This window comes from Papaver somniferum, chromosome 10, assembly GCF_003573695.1.
Source record: "Papaver somniferum cultivar HN1 chromosome 10, ASM357369v1, whole genome shotgun sequence".
NCBI classification, from domain to species: Eukaryota; Viridiplantae; Streptophyta; class Magnoliopsida; order Ranunculales; family Papaveraceae; genus Papaver; species Papaver somniferum.
In genome coordinates this window covers 2,023,425-2,030,331 of record NC_039367.1, presented here as the reverse complement: position 1 = coordinate 2,030,331, position 6,907 = coordinate 2,023,425, and positions in this window count along the sequence as shown.

The window sequence follows — 6,907 nt, the reverse complement described above, 5'->3', positions numbered from 1 at the left end:
TACTTCTGTTGTGCCGCCGATGGCAACTTTGAAAGATTACATGTTCCCAACTAGGTCCAACCGAGCTTCGTGCATTAAATTGCCAGCCACTACGGCTAATTTCGAGATAAAACCTAATATTCTTCAGATGATCCCTATATTCTTAGGAAAAGATGATGAGAACCCTTATTTCCATATTAGGGACTTTGAGGAAATTTGTGGGACAATTAGAATAAAAGACCCTACTGAGGAGGTCTTGAAACTTAAGATGTTTCCCTTTTCCTTGAAAGATAAAGCCAAGACCTGGCTGAATAACCTACCATCTGAATCCATTGAAACATGGCAGGAACTTATTGCTGCTTTCTATATGAAATTCTACCCTAAGCATAAAACTGCAGCTGTTAGGCAGAAAATTAGTGCTAGTATGCAACAATAGGGAGAGTCTCTTTATAGGTTTTTGGAGAGATTCAATGATCTCCTATCCCAGTGTCCTCACCATGGATTTGATAAGATGAAACTTGTAGAGATTATTTATAATGCTTTAGACTATTCGACCAAAGCCATGGTCGAGTCTATGTGCGCTGGTGAGTTCACTAGTAAAAATGCTGATGATGCTTTTACCTTCTTAGGAGCTATCTCTGAGAAATCCCAACATTGGGAGTCTTGTGTGGAACCCCCTAAAATATTCTTGGTCAATAGAAGTAGCACCAATATGGTAGATACAAGTTTTGCGTCAGATGCTAAGTTTGCTGCTTTATCTAGAAGGTTAGAAGCATTGGAAATGGGTCAATCTAAAAATAAGTCCCTTATTGAACCTAATAGAGCCTCTCAAGTCTCTAGTTGTGGAATAGAGCCCGATAACTCATTTTGGGAAGGTCAGGTTAGTGAAGAGCAAGCTCATGCTGTCTATAACAATGATAGGTTTGAGAACCGTCAGAAGTTTGACCCCTACTCAGAGACCTACAACCCTGGTTGGAGAAACCATCCTAATTTATCTTGGTATAAGGGCCAGAATCAAGGCCAATCTAGTAATTCTCAGCCTCCCCCAGGTTTTGGTTATACTAAGAACCCTTCAGGTCAGACCCAGAACCCATCCGAGAATAGAATAAATAGCTTATAGGAAACCCTTAGTATATTAAGGAAGAGCCAGGAAATGCTATGACAAAGCCAAGAAGTGTTAGTAAAAAGCCAGGGTAATTTTCAAGAGGAAACCAAACAGAATTTTAAGAATAGTGCCCAGTATTTTGCTAAATTAGAACTTCAAGTCGGCCAAATAGCTAAGTATATTAATGAGAGAGAGGAAGGAAGGTTCCCTAGTCATACTGATCCTAACCCTAGAGGAGAGAAATCGTACAATCATGTTAACTCTGTTACGACCCTTAGGAGTGGAAGGAAAGTTTATAATAAGGTTGCCATACCTGAAAGTGAACATGCTGTAGTTCACCCTTCTGAGCCAGAAAATGAGGAGACTAATAGAGTCTCCAAAGAGACCAATGAGGGTCCTGATGAGCCCGTCTTTGTTCCCAGAGCCCCGTTCCCCCAGCTGCTAGTCCCGACTAAGAGGGAATCAAACTTTAATGATATATTGGAGGTTTTTAAGCAGGTTACTATCAACCTTCCATTATTAGATGCAATTAGGCAGATTCCCGCTAATTCCAAGTTTCTTAAGGACTTGTGTACACGAAAGCGTAAGCTTAGTATCCAAACGAAAGCCTTCCTAGCTAGTCACGTGAGTTCCATTATTCAGAATACTACTACTCCTAAGTATAAAGACCCAGGGTCCCCTACTATTTATTGCACAATATGTAACTACCGTGTTCACAAAGCTTTGATTGACTTAGGAGCCAGTGTGAAATTACTTCCATATCATGTGTACCTTAAGCTAGGACTTGGTGAGATGAAACCTACCCAGATGACACTTCAGTTAGCTGATAGGTCCGTTAAAATTCCTCGTGGTGTGATCGAGGATGTTCTCATAGTGGTTGACAAGTTTATTTATCCAGTGGATTTTGTTATCCTAGATACCCAACCTTTCTCTGACCCAGAAAACCAAATACCAGTAATTTTAGGTCGCCCGTTCTTAGCTACATCCAATGCGATCATTAACTGTCGAAATGGAATTATGAATTTGTCTTTTGGTAATATGACTATTGAGCTGAACATTTTTAATATTAGTAAGCTACCCTATGAACTAGATGACTCGAATATAGAAGAGGTGAACATGATAGGAACATCAGTCGAGGAGTCATTACCAAACACTTTGTTAGAAGATCCATTATAAAAATGCCTAGCTCACTTTGGGATTGATTTTGATGATGATAATGTGATTAATGAGGTGAATGCTTTGTTAAATTCAAACCCTTTGTTAGATACTAGTAATGGATGGAAACCTAAGTTCGAACCACTACCAGTTTCTAAGTCTACCCTAGTTCCTTCTTTAGAAGAGCCTCCTAAGTTGGACCTAAAACCATTGCCAGATACCCTGAAGTATGTGTATTTAGGACCGTCTGAGACTTTACATGTGATTGTTTCTTCCGACTTGGATAGAGATCAGGAAAGTAGGCTAGTAACCATCCTTCAAAACAACAAGGAAGCTTTAGGGTGGACCATAACAGACATTAAGGGTATAAGTCCTACTGTTTGTATGCATCAGATCTATTCAGAGGAAGACACCAAACCTTTTAGGGAGATGAAACGTCGACTAAACCCCAATATGAAAGAAGTAATTCGAACTGAGGTTCTTAAGCTATTAGATGCAGGCATTATCTACCCTATTTCAGACAGTAAGTGGGTCAGCCCCGTTCAGGTTGTTCCCAAGAAATCTGGTATTACTGTAGTCCAGAATGATAACAATGAGTTAATCCCAACCCGAGTGACCACGGGTTGGCGTGTTTGTATCGACTATAGTAAATTGAACAAGGTCACTAGGAAGGACCACTTTCCCCTTCCCTTCATCGACCAGATGTTGGAGAGTTTAGCTGGACATAGTCACTACTGATTTTTAGATGAATACTCTGGATTTAATCAGATCGTTATTGCCCCAGAAGACCAGAAGAAAACCACTTTTACCTGTCCCTTTGGTACCTTTGCATATAGACGCATGCCTTTCGGGCTATGTAATGCCCCTGCGACTTTTCAGCGTTGCATGATGAGCATATTTTCTGACATGGTATAACGGTTCTTAGAGGTCTTTATGGATGATTTTTCAGTGTTTGGTTCGTCTTTCGATAAGTGCTTGCACCATTTTTCATTAGTTTTGACTAGGTGTAAGATAAAGAATTTAGTGCTTAATTTGAAGAAATGTCACTTTATGGTTCGTTCAGGAATTGTTCTAGGGCATATCGTATCTTCAAAAGGTATAGAGGTGGATAGAGCCAAAGTTGACCTTATTAAAACTTTACCGGTCCCAAAAACCGTAAGAGATATTAGGTCATTCTTAGGGCATGCTGGTTTTTATCGTCATCATTAAGGAGTTTAGCTTGATGTCTAGACCTCTTTGCAATTTGCTTTCAAAAGATGTTAAGTTTGTCTTTGATGATGCTTGTTTAGAGGCTTTTGAGAAGCTTAAGTCATTACTCACTACCTCCCCCATAGTCCAGGAACCCAACTGGAACCTACCCTTTGAGATCATGTGTGATGCTTCAGATTATGCTATTGGTGTTGTGCTAGGTCAGCGAGAAAATAAGTTACTTCATGTGATTTACTATGCTAGCAAAACTATGAATGATGCCCAGTTGAACTATACCACTACCGAGAAGGAACTATTAGCCATTGTGTTTGCCTTAGACAAGTTTAAACCCTATCTCTTATGTTCTAAGATCATCATATACACTGATCATGCTGCTTTAAAATATCTGTTGTCTAAGAAGGATACGAAACCTAGATTGATTAGGTGGATTCTGTTGTTGCAAGAGTTCTCTCCAGACATTAGAGACAAAAAGGGTGCCGATAATGTTGTAGCAGATCACTTGTCTAGGCTAGTGGTTAGTTCCCCAGATGATTCCCTTCCTATAAGGGATAGCTTTCCTGATGAACAATTGTTCTTTGTTCCCCAATTACCTTGGTATGCGAATATAGTGAACTATCTTGTTACTGGTCGAATGCCCCAACATTGGGGTAAACAAGATCGTTCTAGATTTTTAGCTGAGGTTAAGCACTTCTTTTGGGATGATCCTTATTTATTTAAGTATTGTCCAGACCAGATTATTAGGAGATGTATACCTGAGAGTGACCAGTCCAGTATTATTTCCTTTTGTCATGATCATGCGTGTGGGGGTCACTTTAGTGCTAAGAAAACTGCTGCTAAGATATTGCAGTGTTGCTAAGAGATTATTAGGAACCGTTTCCCGTAGGAATAGGATGCCCTTGAACCCTATTTTAATTGTTGAGGTCTTTGATGTGTGGGGTATTGACTTTATGGGTCCGTTTCCTAATTCTTTTGGTAACCTATACATTCTTGTCGCCGTAGACTATGTCTCTAAGTGGATTGAGGCGGTTGCGTGTAAAACCAATGACCATAGGGTTGTGATTGAGTTCTTGAAAAATAATATACTTACACGTTTTGGTACACCGCGAGCTATAATTAGTGATGGAGGGTCGCACTTTTGTAATGGACCTTTTAGGCTTCTGATGAAGAAATATGGTATTACACATAAGGTAGCTACCCCGTATCATCTACATAATAGTGGTCAGGTAGAGGTTTCCAATAGGGAGATAAAACGTATATTAGAGAAAACAGTTAATCCTAATCGGAAAGACTGGTCGTCTAGGCTTACTGATGCCTTATGGGCTTACCGTACTGCGTTTAAGACCCCCATTGGAATGTCGCCTTATCGGCTTATTTATGGCAAGGCATGTCACTTACATGTTGAGTTAGAACATAGAGATTATTGGGCTGTTAATTAGCTAAAGTTTTCACTTGACGAGGCAGGAGCCCATAGGAAACTCCAGCTCAATGAGTTGGAAGAGATTCGTATAGATGCTTACGATAGTGCGAAGGAGTATAAGAACAAAATGAAACTTGTGCATGATAGAAACATTTTGCGGAAGTCATTTTCTCCAGGTCAAAAAGTTCTTCTGTATGATACCCGTTTGCATCTTTTCCCTGGGAAGTTACGTTCTCGGTGGACGGGTCCTTTTATTGTTCGCACTGTTTTTCCTCATGGAGCTGTTGAGATCGAGACACCGGATGGTAGTAGTTCTTTGAAGGTTAACAGTCAGAGATTGAAACCCTTTTTAGAGCCCTTTCCTACAGGTGATGTTGAGGAGGTCCCTCTGGAGGACCTTGTTTACCCTTGATTAACCATCAAGGCAGTTGTATGTTGTATATTAGTTTTTGATTTTCTTCACCCAGGTACTATCTTTCCAACTTCTCCTCGTGTTATTTTACCTTTGGTACTGCTCTTTAATTAGAAACATTGAGGACAATGTTAGATTTAGGTTTGGGGGGTGGGGAAGAAACTTTCTGTTAGTTTTTAGTTGCAATAAATAAACTCCAGAGCCTAGGGATTTATGCATATTAAGGTTGGCACTAAACAATCTAAGTGGATGGGAACATCTTGGTTATAGGAGTTGAGGAACCAATCTGATTAGATGGAAACATCTAGAAGAGTCTATTCATAAAAGCACAGAGCTCAGGTGTTAGAATTAAAAACACGATAGTTTCGCCATATTTCGTGATGGAAACATCGAAAGAATCCTAATCACTTCTTTTTATCTTTTTACCATAGCTAAGGTGAAATAGAGTGACTGAGATACCATTAAAAAAAATAATAATATTTGAGACTAGACCGTCAGACCAACTGGAATAAAATTCAATAAAGTCAACCACTGGAACCCTTGTATATGCCAGTTGGATTGACCTAGAGCTAGGATTATCGACCATTGGTTCCCTTGTATTTTCCAGTGTGTTGATATTAGTCCAGACCAGTATCTCAGTCCATTAGGATAGGTTCACCTTAGTTAACTTCATTTACGTTTTTTCTCTTCTTAATCTATGTGATTGGTTGACTCCGATTTATGATGTCCAGAAACTATCTGAGTAGAGCTCTGTCACTTTATGTAAATCTTAGTATGCTTGAGTGCAAACTCGTGTACAACAATTGGAATTTCGCATCAGGGTACTTCCTCTTATAGTCAATGATTGTATGCCAACCAAGGAGATTTTTTAGTGCCTTCCAAGGTTCTGCATAAATAGTTAGGGTTTGGAGTATGAATGTTTTGTGGGTACACCTCTGGTAAACCCTCCGGAGACAACACTCCGCCACTAGGGCCACCTAGTGGTTTAACAGCTTACTGCACGTGCTAAGTGTAGTCATTTTTATTTTAGATTAGATTTGCTCGAGGACTAGAAAATAATAGGTTTGGGGGTATTTGATAGACACATTTTTGTGTCTACTTTGTCCTCAATGTCTGTATTGTTGGAACTCTATTTTTGTACTAATATTGTGTTTTTATGTATTTTTAGGAAATAAACATTTTTGGAAAATTCGGCTCGAAAAGTTGATTTTAGCACCCGGAGGACAAGTGTTATTCGGACTCTCGATTTTGGATAAGGGGTAACCTAATTACTAAGGGGCACCCCCAGGTCACCCCCAAGGCATCTGCTATTCGCACCCCAGTTCAGGATAGGGGGCATATCATTTTCAACCTTTTGAAATTCAAATTTTGGCGGGAAAACTAGTAACAAAATTAGGGTTGAGGATTTGGAGGTGCTGCACTGAGATTCAATCGCTGAAATTTAATGGGTTTGTTCTAATTGCCTAACAGAGCTGGTACGGGTGTTGGTTTCGATCAAAATTGGCTGGATAATCACCAGTTGATGAAAACATCAAGAACAGTTTTGGCGGGAAAAATTGTTCTTGAACTGCCGTGACTAGGGTTGAGGATTTGAAGGTGTTCCAGTGAGATTCAATGACCCAAATTAATT